The sequence below is a fragment of the Quercus lobata genome, chromosome 3 (genome assembly GCF_001633185.2).
Source record: "Quercus lobata isolate SW786 chromosome 3, ValleyOak3.0 Primary Assembly, whole genome shotgun sequence".
Classification (NCBI taxonomy): domain Eukaryota; kingdom Viridiplantae; phylum Streptophyta; class Magnoliopsida; order Fagales; family Fagaceae; genus Quercus; species Quercus lobata.
Window position 1 is genome coordinate 73,625,274 of NC_044906.1, and position 19,574 is coordinate 73,644,847.

A 19,574-nucleotide genomic window follows, 5' to 3' on the forward strand; every position below is an offset into this window, starting at 1 on the left:
TGTAGAAATTGTGATTAATTACTATCTACATATCACCTCACATGTATCTCATGCCATTACTAGTTGCACACACTACACAAGTTACTCTTTGCTAAACTTAGTACATGATATTATGTGTGAATTTGTTTTGGCCATCCAAGATTATATGTTCCTTGATTTTGATGCAAAATATGTTTAATGTTTGAGTTTTTAGGGACAAAAAAGTTGAAATTTTTGTTTTTAGAAGATCTAGGTTGAATTCATGTGTTTTTGAAAAACTTGTTTTATACTCATACTCATGCATTTCATTCATGATATATGTTGGTTTGAGTGGTTTCTGCATAAAATTTGATCTGTTTTTCGAAACTGTCACTTTTCCAGATTTTCGATCGATTGAAGCTATTGCTCAACCAATCGAAATTACGATTAAAATTTTGGTTTGAATTTGCTTGGCTCAATCGATGCTTGATTGATGCTCAGTCGATCAAATCTATTTTTCGATCGATCGAAGCTCAATTTCGACAGATCGAATTTCAAAAGCTAAGTGTTTTTTTTTTTTTTTTAAAGTGTTCTCACGTGTTCTTCATTATTTTCAAATCTTTTCAAACACCTTTCTCACTTTCTCTCTTCGACTGATCCAAACTAATTTTTTTTTTTTCTTCCACAAATCTCTCCAAGGTTTTTGTCTTCAAGCACTAGTAAGTCTTTTATACCCTTCCTTTTTCAATAAAATCACATGTTTCGTGCATTTTCTTTGAAAAATTCGAACATAGCATTTTAGGGATTTGTGATCATTTCATTTGTTTTTAATCATTTTTAATCAATGGCTTTTTGTTCCTAGATGATTTAAACATGATTCTCATGCATTAATTTGATCAATTTTGTGATTTGAGGAAAATTGAAATTTCTAGGGCTTGAAACTTTGTAAATTTGGGGATTTTGTTCAATTGGACTTAATTTGGTAAAATTGACTTGTGTTATTGATAAATTAATTCATTATATGATGTTTTCTAACTAGTATAATGGTTAATTATTCAATTTGGTTGATTTTTTGAAATTGGGTTTTTCAAATTTAGGGTTTTTGGACTAAAACTCTATTTTCAAGTCAATTGATGGTTTATAATGTATAATTGAACAAATTTCAATGCATTAGAGTATGCATCATATGTGCATTCATTACATGCATCATATAGATTGTTATTTATTGAGATTTTTGTACTCTAACTCTCTCTAATGCGATCCACCCTTGGTTTTCTTTCTTTGTTTTTGTCTTTCCTTTCTTTAAACCCTTAGCATCATGGTTAGGAAGACTAGAGCCAAGAAAACCACCACTCCTTCTACTCCTGAGTTCCAGAGTGATAGGTTTAGAACCTTAAAAAACCAAGAAACCTATGACAAGTTGAATATCTTTAGGTCGGTTTGGGCTGAGTGTAAGCTCATTTTATATGAGCTTGATCCGGAGATACGTAGGAATTTTGAGTGTAGGGGTTAGTTACCACTTTTAGAGGTCAAGCATCCTCCTCCAACTGCTTTGATTAGAGAGTTTTATTCGAACCTCTCTATCTACTTTGGTGATTCCAACACTCAATATGTGAGGACTTGTATAAGGGGTGAAAAGTATGTCATTACTCCTGCTGTAGTGGCCTCTACTCTTGGTATACCTTTGGTACAACAGCCTGTGTACCGATACACTAAGACCCCTTACCTCAATGACATCATGTCACTCATCATCGGTACTACCATTAGTTAGGGTACTGATCCTCGTGTCACTTCCCATAAGCTTATTAAGCTCAACTATTTGTTTTTCCGGATTTTTTGTCATAGTATATGACCTATCTCTCATCTCCACACTATTCCCATTGAGAGATGTGCGTTTTTATACGCTCTTGTCACCAATGCTCCTATGAGTTTTCTCACTCTTTTCATTTGCTCTCTTGTTAAGGTTCATAGGAGTAGTGCAAAATCTCATGGTTTATTCTTTTCAGTTTTTATACATAGGATTTTGTTGGACCTAGGTTTAGAGGATTTTCCCGCATCCGAGCCTATACATATCACAGCTCCTATAGATGCCACATTTCTCAAGCAAAGAGCGGTTCAGTTGAAAGCTAGCTCTAAACGTCCTAGAGTTGAGTTTTCTACAAGTGATGCATCTAGGCCTCCTACTTCTGGTGACCCTATTGCTGAGGAGTATGTAGACCCTATAGTTGCTGTGGATCCTCCACCTTCTTCATCGAGCGATTCTTCCTTGCGAAGCATGCTAGATACAGTTATGACCGTTCAGGTGGCGCATGGACAGATTCTGTTGGATGTGCTCACTGAGCTTCAAGCTTTACAAGCAGATTTGGCAGGTGCTAGAGGTTCTACTCCACCGGCTCCACCTTTTGATGATGACTCTTGATTACCCTTTGGCAATTCATCACAAAAAGGGGGAGTACATACACATGGAGATAGGGGGAGATTGGAGTTTATAGATTGTATATAGGAGCTTTATGATGTATTTGATTTTGGCTTATGATGTATTTCTTTTTTTTTGGGTTGCATATGTTAAGGGGAGACATTATGCTTTGTGTTTAGTTGTTTTATGTGTTTAGTTGTTTTATTGTTTCTTGTTTCACATATGGTATATTTGATTATTGATTTGTATTTATGAGGTTATTCATGGTATATGTCTTTCATTTTATGTTTTGTGAAATCAAGAAGTTTAATTTGTTTTACTTGTATTTTCCACACATGCGTTTATTTGTTTATTGAGTGTTTCAAGAATTTACAAGTTAATTCAGTCGTGGTTGCTGTCTACTTTAGCAACTGATAGATAGTAGTTAGGTTGAATTGTGTTTAGGGCATTTTAAATTTGAATGGGTTGTTTGTAACTTTGAGCATTTTATTTTTGTGATGTGTTTTGTCACGAATTGCTAAAGGAGGAGTTTGTTAGGTTTTTAGATTTTAGGAACTAATATATTAGAACTTCAATTTGTATTGTGTTGGCAAACCATTATCAAAATATAGAGTCTAGGTTTAGGCTTGCTCAAAGTATGTTTACTTGTAAAATTGGAATCGAGTGATTGCATAAATTATTGGACTAAATCTGCAAGGCTTGATCGATTGAACCATGTGCAGAATTATTTTTCTACAGAAATTCCAATTCAGCCCAAGCCCATTTGACGTGTAGGGTTTTGTATTTTACTCCAAGTATAAAAGGAAAAACCCTAACTATGTTTTAGAAGTCTTTTGTGAGTTGTGTGTTGAATTTTTTGTGAGATCTAGAGGTGTTTACCTTCATACACACACTTAAGGTTATCAAGATCAAGATTCATGTCAAGAACTTGGTAATCTCTTCAGGTTCTGCATAAAGAACTTTAAAGAGGATTTGAAACCTTTGAGTGGAGTCTCAAAGTCACAAGTACAAGAACTTGTGGTTGCATTGGATAAAAAAAAGAAGTAATTCGTGAACTCGGAGCTATCACGTGGTCGTGGAAGTAAGTTGTCTACTCGAGGTAACAATAGGATGTTAGTGGTCTAAGCTCTATTGTACAAACTTCAATTCTTTCATAGTTGATCTGTTTTACCTTAAGGATAGTTAGGTTAAATCCTCTCCGGGTTTTTTATCGGTTAGGTTTTCCTAAGTTATTATATCTGTATGGTTGAATTTAATCAACCATTTTATTGGCTTTATTCCGTGTCAAATTTGCTTGTATTTTAGCATTTAGTAACCCTGTATTTAGGTGGGTTTGTTGTAAGGGTAGTGAGTGAGATAGAGTGAAGTTTGTTCTCACCATATTCATCACTGTGAGAGGGCTGTTTGCATTTCTGAGAAGCAGTTAGGAAGGAACCAATCTTCATTGGTTGATGCTACGGTCTAGTAGCGGAAGCTAGAAAAGAAAAAGGTTCGGCGCAACCTCGTTGGAGCAAGAAGCTTGGAGGGCTCAGGTGCACTGGGTAAATTAAGCTTGGAGGGTCTATTGCTGTCCATGTATCCCAACTACATTTTCTAGTGGATTATTGACCGCTTGGAGGGTGGCGGAGAGGTTTTACGCCGAGGGCTTCAGTTTCCTCTTCGATAACACATCGCGTGTTGTCTTTGTGTTTGCATCTTCCTTCCCTTTTATCTTTGCCTTTTTATCTGCTGTGGGTTGTGTTTTTAATTTGGCTTAGATAGTTTTTCCAATTCCATATTATAACTTATGTTAATTTTCCGCACACTAGTTGTTTGACATAATACTTGAATTGGTTAAGTTGTAATTTGGGGGTCTAAACGTTCAAGGGTGTTTATACACATATTTGAACTTTCAATATCGTTGTATTCTTTATATTTCCGCATTATTTATATGATATGTTTTTATTGTGTTAACCTAAAACTGAATAATTTATCTAAGTAATCATTTGGCTAAATAATTAGGTTAAACAACTTGTGTTAAAGGGTCTAAAGACGTACAATGTGTGTTAAATTAAATGACTCTCATTAAATAAGGTGCGTGACTAAAAGGAAGAATTCATCAAATGCATACCCAAGTTATTTACAAGAGTGCATCGTGGCAAGGGCTGTCATATAAAAGTAATTAAAAAATTTACTTGAGAAGACCTTGAAAGTGGAACTATGCAAGTTTGATTGAAAGGAGGAAAAAAAAAAAAAACATATAGCTGCAATGATACATGCATGGAGTCCTGGAACTATCTAATTGCCTGCTGGCGTTAAAAGAAGATCCCAAGTGGTGCATGGGGGACTTGGGACTCCAAATCTGTAATTCTAATTTTGGCTGCAATCTAGTCGATGATTTAAGTCGTGCTTGATTCATGTTCAAAATAAAATTAAATAAATAATTTTAAACTTTTAATAATTGGTTTGGCTCAACTTGTTTATAACTCTACTTGCAAAACCTTTATTTGGGCTATCAATTTTTTTTCGTTGGTTTGGGTTAGAAAGGAAAACATATCTTAGGCCAATAAAAAAAATTAAACAAAATTAAAAAAAAAGTTATGGACATTTAACCTGTTATCCTTAACGCCTTAAGGTTCATTTGATTCTTCAAAACCATGAATGGTATTGGTTTGGAATTTGATGATATTTGGACATTGATAGGAAAATTGGATTAGAGTGCAAATTTATTATGAAGTTTCTAAAATCCTATCTATCAATATTTATTTTATGAGTATCCATCTATTTTAAAGTGAGAAGATTTCGTTTTGCAACATCATTTCGACCGTACTTCATAGTAAAGTTATCTAAGGACTGTAGAGGACCTTAATCCAATAAAAATAGATTTCATAGGGTACATATAAAAAGAATTTGTATCATAGAATTCTTCATATTTCATTTTGTTACTCTTGTACTCTTGCGTAGAAAATCTATTTTTTTAAGGAAACGTAATTGGATATTATTTTTAGGGAAACAACATTTTTTTAAACAAACAATTAATGCAATGTTTTTCAAAACAGTAATTAGTATTTAGATTGTAGATTATAGAGTGATTTATTATTATTATTTTTTTATATGGTACTTTACGTTCATCAAGTACTAGAAAAATTTTGTTATTTTTTTTTATTTCTTTTGTAAATTTTATATTATTAAGTGGATTATAAATATTTAAGATAGTAATTAATATTTAGAATGTAAAATATGGAGTGATTTATCTTTATATTTCTTTTTCTTTTTCTTTTTCTTTTTGTATAGTATTTTATTTTCAAACAATCAAGTACTGGGTAAATTATTTTTTTCATTTTTTTTTTAGAAATTTTATATTATTATGTGGATTATAAATATTTGAGATAGTAATTAGTATTTAGAGTGTGAACTGTGTAGTAATTTTTTTTTTTTTTTTTCTGTTTGTATGGTACTTTACTTTCAAGAAATCAAGTACTGAGTAATTTTTTTTTTTTCATTTTTTTCATTTGTAAATTTCATATTATTAAGTGGATTATAAATATTTTAAATAGTAATTAGTATTTAGAATGTGGACTGTCGAGTAATTTTTCGTTTTTTTTTTTCCTTTTTGTATGGTACTTTACTTATAAGAAATCAAGTACTGGGTAATTTTTTACACTTTTTTTACATTTATAAATTTTATATTATTAAGTGGATTATAAATATTTAAGATAGTAATTAGTATTTAGATTGTGGACTGTGGAGTGTTGAGTAATTTATCTTTATCTTTTTTCTTTCTTTCTTTTTCTGTTTGTATGGTACTTTATTTTCAAGAAATCAAGTGTTGGGTAAATTTTTTTTTCACTTTTTTTTTCTTTTGTAAATTTTATATTATTAAGTGAATTATAAATATTTAAGATAGTAATTAGTATTTAGAGTGTAGACTGTGGAGTAATTTATCTTTTTTTTTCTTTTTTATGGTGCTTTACTTTCAAGAAATCAAGTGCTGGGTAATTTCTTTTTTTTTATTTGTAAATTTTATATTATTAAGTAGATTATAAATATTTAAGATAGTAATTATTATTTAGAGTGTGGACTATGGAGTGATTTATCTTTTCTTTTTCTTTTTCTTTTTCTTTTTATATGGTACTTTACTTTCAAGAAATCAAGTACTGGGTATTTTTTTTTTTCACATTTTTTTCCTTTGTAAATTTTATATTATTAAGTGGATTATAAATATTTAAGATAGTAATTATTATTTAGATTGTGAACTGTGGAGTGATTTAGCTTTTTTTTTTTTTTTTTTTGTATGGTACTTTACTTTTAAGTTTAAGAAATCAAATATTGGGTAAATTTTTTTTCACTTTTTTTTTCTTTCATAAATTTTATATTATTAAGTGGATTATAAATATTTAAGATAGTAATTAGTATTCAGAATCTTAAATGTGGAGTTATTTATCTTCTTTTTTTCTTTTTATATGGTACTTTACTTTTCAAAAATCAAGTAATGGTAAAAAAATTTTCACTTTTTTTTTTTTGTAAATTTTATATTATTAAGTGGATTATAAATATTTAAGATAGTAATTAGTATTTAGATTGTGAACTGTGGAGTGATTTTTCTTTTATTTTCTTTTTCTTTTTGTATGGTACTTTATTTTTAAGAAATCAAGTACTGGGTAAATTTTTTTTCACTTTTTTTTTCTTTTGTAAATTTTATATTATTAAGTGGATTATAAATATTTGAGATAGTAATTAGTATTTATTAGAGTGTGGATAGTGGAATGATTTATCTTTATATTTTCTTTTTCTTTTTCTTTTTGTATGGTATTTTACTTTCAAGAATTCATCAAATGCATACCCTAGTTATTAACAAAAGTACATCGTGGCAAGGACTGTCATATATATATATATATATATATATATATATAGCTGCAATGAAAGTTTGATTGAGAAGACCTTGAAAGTGGAACTATGCAAGTTTGATTAAAAGGAGGGAAAAAAAAAAAAAAAAACCATATAGCTGCAATGGTACATGCATGGAGTCGAGTCGGTCTAGTAATTTTGACCCTCTCTAATTTGCATTAAGGAAATAGAAAAATGGCCTAAATTTTGAAGCTATGAGGTCAAAAATAGCAAAACATAGAAAAAAAAAATTGATTCCAATTAGTACCATGCATAATGAAGAAAAAACTTATTCCATACATTTTTTGGATAAACTGCTCATCTTTATGTTCCTTCTAACATTTCATATGTCCTTACTCTACAAACATTAGTGCTTTGATACCCTTACGTGCAGCCCATTTGGTACTTCAACTCTGGGAAATTTTAAGATTTCTACTTCCTCAACTTCCTCCCATCTGTAACCAGGATAATTACTTTAGCAAAAGTTTCACATTTTTCCAAAGAAAAAATAATGCCATTAGGTTTAAGGTTTATAAATTAGTGTCCTAATTATGGAACAAACCTGTATTTAGTAACAAAATAGTGAAGGAATGTAGAAACTTTAACCATGCCCAATTCCTTTCCAGGACACAGCCTGCCTCCAGCTCTAAATAAGAAGCAATAGCTGTGAGACTCCAAGCTCTTATCCTGTATTCCATTTCATTAATAATTACTTTATAAGGATATAGAAATGAATAATAGAAAAGGCTTTTAGTTTTATAAAATGTTTGACTTAAGTAACTAACCAGCCATCTCGAAGGATTGAATGTAGAAGGCTCTGGATAGGGGACTGGATCATAGTTGAGCTCCCTTGTGAAAACATATATTCTCTATCCTTTTGGAATGAGGAATCCTGAAAAGTGAAAACCCCATTGAAATGTAACAAATTGACTAAACAACACTTCCCATTATGATTTGGGTGGTACTAAGGACACAACATTCTTCACAATTATCAATATGATATGTTGTGATTAGAGCAACATTACTTTTACATGGATCAAACAATAACACTATTCTTATGATGCACCAATCATAACAAATTATGTCAACCATTATAAAAACAACCATAAGTTTGTTGAACATACCATTCAATTCCACATCTTGTGTTGTCTTCCTCAGTAATCCATTAACAATAGTGGCCAACCTTGAGGTTTCAAGGATCACCTGTATCAAGAGAATAAGAAATATCTTTTTTGGTTAAACATTAAAAGGCATTTAAAGGGAGATTTTTTTTTTTCCCTATTTGAATAAGAAGAGAAGCATGTAACACTATTTGAAAACCAATTTGGAGGAATTTCCAACCTATTATGTGACGATTGATAATACTATTAATGTGTGTTAAATTAAATGACTCTCATTAAATAAGGTATGTGACTAAAAGAAAATGTGGATATTCATTTTAATCGTCACATAGTGAGTTGAAGAAATTTGCTTCCAAACTTATTTGGTGGAAAACTTTGATTAAATTCCAATTCTACTTACCGCACGGGTGAAACTCATAGACTTGTAGACATTCCAGTCAATTGGTTCGTCCGGTTTTTTCTTTCTTGTATTGCTAACTGTTCTTCCTGATTGAGTTAAGCCAAAAAAGAATTAAGAACATTATCATGATGAAAAAAAGTTATAAAACATAGAAGCTTAGTAAGACTCTCACTCTAAGTTCTTGAAGAGCTTTGGGTTGATCATATATGTAGTTACTTGATGGCCATCATGGTAGTAACGGAGACAGTTTCTTAACCTGAATACAATATTGTAAATATTTGATCAAACACCTGCTCCTCGGTTAGACGATATCTTGGCTTCTCATTTCCTATAAGCTCGGCAAACATGCCATTATGAGTTTTCCTTGAAGCTTTTCTCTCTTCCACAATTTGTCTCAAAATATTATGGATATTCTTCCTTGCGTGTAAAGGAATAATCTCAATTTTACATTGGTCAAAGTGTTCCAATATATGTACATGAAATATAAATATTATGTGACATGATGCAATTAATAATTCTTCAATTACATACCTGTAAACCCTGATAGTAAGTTGTGCCTGGAATGTTGATAGGCAATGAAAGTGCTGCTGTTGCTACCTTATCAAACTCCGTTTTAAAAGCCTCATAAATTAAATCACATTCAGCGCTTATAATCTGTCTGAAGGCTACATAAAAGGCCACCTGTGTAGAAAAACATGACAAGTATGAATTGTGCCATCATTTTAATTTGTTGGAAAAAAAAAATATTTTAAACCCTGTTGGAACATTTTAATATTAAATAATTAAAATGAGTAAATGTTATAAAATAAATGTAAAGATGTGGAGTGAATATGGAAGATGAAGAGTTGTGAAAAATGTTTAATCCCACATTGAAAAGGAGAGAGACTTTTTTATTCTTTTTAAATTGTGGTGATTAATGGGCTAACATGAATTGTCTCAGATATTGGGCTAGATACGTGCGCAAGGGGGAGGTGAAGAGTGGAGGTATCAAAAATGGAAATGAATCAGCCCCTTAACTCCAGCCCATTGGCAAGGAAGGGTGTTCTTTCTGGTGGAGCTTTGGGCTTGAACACTTTGTGCCCGGTTACAAGAGTTAGCCAACCAAGGGCTTGAATCTCCTTAAAGAGAGCGAGTGCCGCGCCTCAGTCCAAATAGTGTTGTGTATTTCCTTTCTTTATATTAATAATATTCAGAAGTACTATTCAGTTTCTCTTTGTGTATTATTTCCATTATTATTGTGTTTGCACCAACAATTTTAAGGAGATTCAAACACATGGAGTCTACACAAGAGAAACCAAATGAGCCTGTTGGAGATCTCAACAAGCCATTTCGCTTTAAGGGAGCCCATTTCAAGAGGTGGAAAGGAAAGATCCTCTTCTACTTGAGTCTTCTCAAAGTCTCCTATATTATTTCCATTATTATTGTGTTTGCACCAACAATTTTAAGGAGATTCAAACACATGGAGTCTACACAAGAGAAACCAAATGAGCCTGTTGGAGATCTCAACAAGCCATTTCGCTTTAAGGGAGCCCATTTCAAGAGGTGGAAAGGAAAGATCCTCTTCTACTTGAGTCTTCTCAAAGTCTCCTACATCCTCACTGACAAGAATCCGTCAAAAGTTCCTACCGATGAGATGAGGGAGGAAGAATATATTCTCCATCAAGAAAAAATAGATAAGTATACAAAAGATGAATATAATTGTCGCTCTTATCTATTGAATTGTCTTGCCGATCATTTCTATGATTATTATGATACAGCTTACAATTCTGCTAAGAAAATTTGGAAGGCTTTACAAAGCAAGTATGATACCGAGGAGGCAGGTGCAAAGAAGTATGCTGCTAGTAGATTTTTCCGTTACCAAATGGTGGATGGAAAATCGGTGGTGGATCAAGCACAAGACTTCCAAATGATTGTGGCAGAATTGAGATCCGAAGGCATAAAGATTGGAGACAATTTGGTGGTAGCTGGCATAATTGATAAACTACCACAATCTTGGAGGGAGTTCCAAAAGACTTTGCGGCACAAACAGAAGGAGACATCCTTGGAGACTTTTATCACACGCATCCGTGTGGAGGAGGAGGCTAGAGGACAAGATGCACTCATGACACAAGAGAGCAATGGTAATTCCACCACAAAAGTAAACCTTATTTCATCTAATAATAATATGCCCAAAAATCATTTTCCTAGAAATGTTCAATTGAAGCCTAAAAAAAGAGCCTTTAAAAATAATAATAGACCTCAAGGAAGGGGAAACCCAAATAAAAATTACAATAAGAATCAAGGACCCCCTTCACAAGATCAATTTAATAGATCCTGTTTTGTCTGTGGCAAGAGTGGGCATATTGCTCGATTTTGCAAATTTTGGAAACGTGAATCTGTCCCACAGGCTAACGTAACCGAAGAACCTTTAGTGGCTATGATTACAGACATCAATATGGTGCAATATGTTGAAAGGTGGTGGGCAGATTCCGGTGCTAATAGGCATGTCTGCTATGACAAGAATTGGTTCAAATTGTACACTCCTTTTGAAGAAGAAAAAACTGTTATGCTTGGTGACTCTAGTAAAACCAAGGTTCTTGGGAGTGGTGAGGTTGAATTGAAATTCACTTCTGGACGTGTGCTAACATTGAAAGATGTACTTTACACTCCGTCCATGAGGAAGAATTTGATGTCAAGTTTTTTGCTTAATAAGGCTGGCTTCAAGCAAACTATGGAATCTGATAATTATGTAATCACAAAAAAGGGATTATTTGTGGGCAAGGGTTATGCTTGTGATGGAATGTTTAAATTGAATGTTGAGAATAATAAAGCATCTACCAGTTCAGTTTATATGCTTTCTTCTATTAATTTTTGGCATGCTCGTTTGTGTCATATAAATAGTAGATATGTGGGAATCATGAGTAGTTTAGGATTAATTCCAAGACTGTCAAAAGATTTTGAAAAATGTGAAACTTGTAGTCAAGCTAAGATTACAAAAAGGCCTCATAAAAATGTTGTAAGAAATACCGAATTGCTTGAGTTAATTCATTCCGATTTATGTGAATTTGAGGGAATTTTAACTCGTGGAGGAAATAGATATATTATCACTTTTATTGATGATTTCTCAAAATATACAACTATTTATTTGTTGAAAAATAAAAGTGATGCTTTTGAAAAATTTCAAGATTTTTTACAAGAAGTTGAAAATCAATTCGGTAGAAAAATAAAAAGAATAAGAAGTGATAGAGGCCGTGAGTATGAATCAAGTGCATTCAACTCATTTGCTCAGTCTTTGGGAATTATCCATGAAACTACTGCACCATATTCACCTGCTTCTAATGGTGTGGCTGAAAGAAAAAAATAGAACTTTAATTGAGTTAACAAATGCCATGTTAATTGAATCTGGTGCACCTTTACATTTTTGGGGTGAAGCTATTTTAACTGCATGTCATGTTTTGAATAGGGTGCCACATAAAAAGTCACACACCACACCTTTTGAGATGTGGAAAGGACATAAGCCAAATTTGGGATATTTAAGAGTATGGGGTTGTCTTGCTTATGTAAGGCTTACTGACCCTAAAATACCTAAATTAGGTATAAGAGTTACTACCTGTGCTTTTCTTGGTTATGCGATTAATAGTGCAGCCTATAGATTTTTTGATCTTGAAAACAAAATAATTTTTGAATCTGGTGATGCAATTTTTCATGAAGAAAAATTTCCTTTTAAATTGAAAAATAGTGGGGGTGAAGAAAATATTTTGTCACAACCTAGTTCTTCTACTTCACATTTTCAAAATCAAGAAAATTTTGAAATGGAACCTAGAAGGAGTAAAAGAGCTAGAGTTGAAAAGGATTTTGGTCCTGATTATTATGTTTTTAACATTGAGGAAAATCTCCAAAATTTAAAAGAGGCTTTAACATCACCTGATGCCATATTTTGGAAAGAGGCTGTAAATGATGAGATGGAATCTCTAATTTCTAATAGAACTTAGAAATTAGTAGATCCTCCACCGGGTTGTAAGACCATAGGTTGTAAATGGGTCCTTAGAAAAAAGTTGAAACCGGATGGGTCAATAGATAAGTTTAAAGCTAGACTTGTTGCAAAAGGCTTTAAACAAAAAGCTGATCTTGATTTCTTTGATACATTTTCTTCGGTAACAAGAATTACATCTATTAGATTATTAATTGCCATTGCTACAATTTTTGATTTGAAAATTCATCAAATAGATGTAAAAACTGCTTTTCTAAATGGGGACCTAGAGGAAGAGATTTATATGGACCAACCCGAAGGCTTTGTAGAGCCTGGACAAGAAAGCAAGGTATGTAAGCTAACTAAATCCCTATATGGCTTAAAACAAGCACCTAAGCAGTGGCATGAAAAGTTTGATTCCTGCATGATTGAGAATGATTATAAATCAAATGAATGTGATAAATGTATTTATTCTAAATCATGGAATAATTTACATGTTATTATTAGCCTCTATGTGGATGATATGTTGATTTTTGGCTCAAATATGCATGTTATAAATGAAACAAAAAATATGCTTAAAAGCCATTTTGATATGAAAGATCTTGGTGAGGCTAATTTTATTTTGGGCATGAAAATTACAAAAACATGTGATGGAATATATCTTGATCAATCACATTACGTTGAGAAAATATAATTTTCATGATCACAAAAGTGTAGCTACTCCTTTTGATTCTAGTGTTCATTTATTTCCTGTGAATAATGATGATGAGATTTTTAATCAAAAGGATTATGCTAGTATCATTGGTAGTTTGCGTTATGCTACAAATTGTACTAGACCTGACATTGCATATGCAGTAGGAGTGCTAAGCAGATTTACTAGCAAACCTAGTAAAGATCATTGGCTAGCTATTGAGTGAGTCATGAGATATTTAATTGGTACCAAAAACTATGGCTTATTTTATAAAAAGTACCCTGCTGTGATTGAAGCTTTTAGTGATGCCGATTGGAATACTTTGTTAGGTGATTCTCTCTCTACCACTGGTTATATTTTTACTTTAGGTAGTGGTGCTATTTGTTGGAAATCTAAAAAGCAAACGATAATTGCTAATTCAACAATGGAAGCTGAATTAATAGCATTAGCTTCAGCTAGTGAAGAGGCAAATTGGCTTAGAGATTTGTTATATGAAATTCCACTTTGGGAAAAGCCAATTCCACCTATATTAATTCATTGTGATAGCACTGCTGCAATTGGTAGAGTTAAAAACCGTTACTACAACAGTAAATCCAGACCTATAAGAAGAAAGCACAATACCGTGCGATCTTATTTAAGTAGTGGCATCATAACTGTGGATTATATTAAATCTAATGATAATCTTGCAGATCCATTTACTAAGGCCTCGGCAAAAGATAGAGTCTGGAATACATCGAGGGGGATGGGACTAAAGTCCATAGAATCATGAGCCATGTATGAGGATACCCAACCCAAGGACCAGAGATCTTGAGAATTGGGTTCAATGGGAAAAACGAATCATATGATGGTCGTAAGAAATGCACTATTTATTTTTTTTTAAATTATTTATTCTGTAAATAATTTTTTAATTGTTCATCCCTATGATGTAAGTGCATTTATCCTGTAATGTGGAGAGGTTGAGTAAAAAACTCTTAATGAAATTTGTAGCTCGTATGAGTGGGGTGTCAGAATTGCAGGAGCACCCTTGACAAATTTCACCTATGTGAGTGTGGGGGTGGGGCCGCTCCCTATGAGATTTGGACTTAATCTCAAATACACTCATGAAACTAGGATCAGCACATGGCCGTAAAGTGCTAGTTATAAAAGCTCATGTCAACACCTGGGTTGTTATGTGTAAGCAGTGATGTTTAATTTTCCTAAAGCAGTCCTAGTTCAAGTCGGAGACCACTACGACTCTGGAGTTGAGATCGCTGTTTTACTAAGTGAAGGTTCAATGCAGAGCACACCTTCATGATGCATAGTGACCCATCTTTGCCTGGTAATCTCTCTTTAATTAAAATTTAATATTAAAATGAGTGGGGGATTGTTGGAACATTTTAATATTAAATAATTAAAATGAGTAAATGTTATAAAATAAATGTAAAGATGTGGAGTGAATATGGAAGATGAAGAGTTGTGAAAAATGTTTAATCCCACATTGAAAATGAGAGAGACTTTTTTATTCTTTTTAAATTGTGGTGATTAATGGGCTAACATGAATTGTCTCAGATATTGGGCTAGATACGTGCGCAAGGGAGAGGTGAAGAGTGGAGGTATCAAAAATGGAAATGAATCAGCCCCTTGGATCCTCCTACTTGACAGTCCATTCAGAATAATTACCATATCCGTTGGTGATTAAATGGCCCGAATTAATACTCCATTTTTATTATGGACAATGAAGAGCCATTAACCCACTTAATGGACTATCCGTTTGGGCCTATTCATTCTTCAGAAACTCCTCATCTCACCATTAATTGTGTAACTCCAGCCCATCAGATTAATATCCAACAATTAATCTTGTAACACCCATTACATCAGAATAATTGGACCTAATTAATTAGAATAAATTGGGTAGTAAATTTCGTAAGGCTCATTGAGCCTATAAATAGACTCATTCAGACCCAATCCATGTTACTGAAATTTACAATACACACTAAAAAAAAATAGAGAGATTATTGGCAAGGAAGGGTGTTCTTTCTGGTGGAGCTTTGGGATTGAACACTTTGTGCAGAGGTTGTTCTAGCCATACAACACTTGTTAGGCTGTTGTATCCTGGGGGAGACAAGTCAGAGAAGGTCTGCACCGATTACAAAAGTTAGCCAACCAAGGGCTTGAATCTCCTTAAAGAGAGCGAGTGTCGCGCCTCAGTCCAAATAGTGTTGTGTATTTCCTTTCTTTATATTAATAATATTCAGAAGTACTATTCAGTTTCTCTTTGTGTATTATTTCCATTATTATTGTGTTTGCACCAACAAACCCTATACATTTGGGGTGTACCAAGTTATATCATTAATTCACATAGTTTCAAATGTAACAAATTAAATCCAATGCGTGGAAAGATAACAAATTAAACCTCAATCTATATATTAAACTCCAAACACAGTCAATCCTGTTTAATAAGTTGGGGTTTAAATTGTTATTTTTTGAAATTTCAGGATTTAATTTATTACCTTTTAAACTATAGGATTTAATTTATTACACTCCTAAGATTGTGATTATATACCTCATTGGCTTTTTCCTGAATGTCAATGGTTTCGCCATCCCAGTTGTTCAAAATAATTCTCATGAACTTATCAATATCTGGGAAAAGTTGATCTTTAATTGCTACAGTACCAACAAGAGATAGCAATGACCTCCTAATGAATTTGTGAGCAGAACCATGCACAGCAGCAATATTCGTCTTCCCCATTACATCTAGCAGGGACTGTGGGTAGCCAGGAACAAGTCCTTTTCCTTCATTCATAAGGATATGTAAAGTTGTAATTTACAACTATGTATTTGTTGGCTTTAATTTTGTGCCAAATTTGATTGTAATTATGTTCAATCTTTTGTACCCTGTATTTCATTTGGTTTTTATTTGTAAGGTTTGTGTGTGAGAAAGAGTGTGAAGACTCAAGGCAAATTGAAGACTGAAGTGTTTTTGCGGGTAGCTCGCAAGTAAGCATCCCGCGAAGTGATGCATGTGCTCTGCACATAATTGGAATACGAAGAGTCAGGACAGGATGGAGATAGATGGTTTTTGCGAGTGTTTCTTGGGTAAGACCTTCCTGCGAGACACCCGCGAAACATTCTGTTTTGCTGAACTGTAATTTCTATACACACTATCTGTACTCACACTATATATATCTCCATTACCCACAGATGTTAAGGAGTGTTTCTGAGAGAAAACCCTAGCCACAAACCTTGAGAGTTAGAGATTGTTATACCCACAATTCTCTATACAATTGCTTGTGAATTTTCCTCAACTCCTACTTCTCCATTTCCATACCATTGAGAGGTTGATAGCTCAAACACTTACCACACCCTTTTAGAGTGTTCAATGAGGTTTTGGTGTTGCTGGAAAGCATTAGAAGAAGCTAGGCTTTGGCAGATGCAATTGGGCGTATTGTGGGATCCGGAAAACTAGACAAGATACGTTTTCGAGAAGCCTTGTTGGAGTAGGAGCTTGGAGGGCTTAGGTGCATCGGGAAAATTAGGCTTGGAGGGTTTCTTGATAACCCATGTATCTCAACTAATTGTCTAGTGGATCAATTACCGCTTGGAGGGCGGCGGAGTGGTTTTACGCCGAGTACTTCGATTTCCTCTTCGATAACACATCAGCATGTTATTTTGTGTTTGCATTCTTCTTCCCTACTCTTTTAGCTTTCATATTACTGCTGTATTATATTGAATATGACTTAGAGTAGTTTATTTGTTTATCCACTCGCATTTACTCTATTTTGCACTTAGTATAAGTTAGAATAAAATCTATCAAGTCGTAATTTTTAACTTGGGAGTCTAAACAGCTCTTATGTTTTAACACATTCTCGAGCTTTCAGGATATATTTGTTGAGCTCTTGATCCATAGAGATAATGGTAGGACAACCCAGTATGTGGGACTTGAATACACTTCCATACCTGTCAACACAAAAATAAGGATGTGACAAAATGTATTTTTTCATTTTTCTCAAATCTTTATCAACATAAATCTAATTACCTTTTATTTTTATTTTTTTCGTTAAAGATTAATGGATTAATCATGTGAAATATGTGGTGTGTACATGATTTCTACCATATCATTAATAAGTTGGAATTATTATTATTATTATTATTATTATTATATGCACAAAACGTGACTAAATCCGTTGGATTTTAGCAAAAAATGCCAAAAGGATGTTTAATTTATTACAAACCTAAAGTTCATAGGGAATTTTTTTTATAATTCAATAGTTGTAAAAGGGGAGTGTGAATTTGAATCTCGGATGTTTTTGTTGAAAACACCAAAAAATGCTAGCTCAACTACAAGTTTTTGAATTATCTACATTTTTTTTTTTAAATTGAACAAAAAAGATCAAGTTTTGTGTTGGTTTTCCTATAATCAATCATTTTAAAAAATGCATCCAAACTCATATAAAATAAATAAATAAATAACAAAGAAAATACTAAAGCAATCTTTTAAATAAAGCCAAACTCCCAAACTCAAAATTTTCAAATTTTTTTATTTTGGATCTCAAACAATAAATAGTCAAAGTAACATGACTAACACAAAAATTATCTTATGAAATGACTTCGTAAGCCATTCTTTCATAGCATGTGAGACCCACACATTTGTGAGAAGATGAAAGTTGCTCCATAAGATGTGTCCTCTTCAAACAAACCATCATAAGTCATTTTTGTGTGTGTATATATATTCATTGAGATTTGAGACAATTAGATAAATAAGAAATTAATTGAGAGAGAGAGAGAGAGAGAGAGAGGTCAACTTTCAATTTTGGGGGACTAAGTATTAATTTTTTAGATTCAAACTTGAAAATCTTATATGTTTATATATACTTTTTAATTTAAAAAAAAAAAAAATTCAAAGGGGACCATGCCCCCCTTAGTTTCAACTTAATTTTGTCCTTGACTATGAATTAAGGTCCATTTCTTTTGAAACATGTACAGTGTCGATCTTAATCTACTATGTGCATTGCCGTGGGATTTTCCATGCACTAATAAATCTATGTAATATGGTGTAGTATTCCACTCGTAATTAATAATAATAATTTAGAATAATAATAACAAAAAGAAATTCATAATAAAAGCTCACTTTGCACTTTGTTTCTTCATGAAACCCGGTCCATATTTGAGAAAATCTACAGTCTCACCAAAAAGTGGCCACCCCATTGTTCCTGGTGGCAAGCCTTTCCTTCTATATTTTAAGTCACTCCATTTCAGCAGAGCAAAGCTAATACAGAAGGCCAAAATTAGCCCCCAAAACACCAAGACTGTCATTTGATGGTATGGTAACAACAATAATCAGGATTTACTTCTTCGATGATGTGTATATTTTGGTCTCTCTGAACAACCAATACAATGTGAGAGAGAAAAAGAAAATATAGTAGGTTAAATAGGCCAAGCCGTGCACCTTTTCTTCGTGTATGAGCTATAGTACTCGACATTCAGGCATCCAACTCTAAGAAAACTTTTCTAAAATATAAAAAATAAAAACTAATTATGTTCCCAAATTAACCTCTAAGCCTTATCTTTCTCAAGAATGTCATATACAATAATTGCATATTTTTTCCCTCATATTTGGTAATAGAAAGAGTTTATATTTTGTACCAAGTCTTTAAATATTGCTTCTTCGTGACTAGTACGACCAAGGTTTTCAGACCCGAACAATTCATTGAACCATAAAAGGGAGAGGTTCAAGATTTTTGAAGTCGAACCGTGATGACATCATAATTAATTTAATAATTAATTAAAGCCTAAATATAGATATTAAATTTATAAAACTAGCAAAATTGACAATGTATCTATATATGTGAGGGAAATTTAATGATTTTCAAGCATATATTTAATAATTAAATAAGAAAGTTAATAAAATAAAATAATAACCATGAAAACATTAAAATTTATGATTAATTTTTGAAGTAAAGTTGAATATCTTTGAAGGATTTTAATTATAATTTTTTTTTTATTCCTTGTAAGAGATGGATAATTTAATTAAGAAGAATAAAATTGTGTTAAGTTTTTTTTTTTTTTTTTAATTGCTACGGGGTTGGACCGCACGGTTCTCACCGGTTCATGCGGTCCAACCCCAGTTTTAGAGCTTCACAGAATTAACAAAAAATCCGGTTCTTTATGCTTAAAAAACCGGTTTTCATCTCGAT

At 32.6% G+C, this 19,574-nt stretch overlaps 1 pseudogene; it reads right to left on the minus strand.

Annotated features, from left to right (window-relative positions):
* Positions 1-7,591: 7,591 nt before the first annotated feature.
* On the minus strand, positions 7,592-18,693 carry LOC115981446 (annotated as a pseudogene).
* Positions 18,694-19,574: the final 881 nt, after the last annotated feature.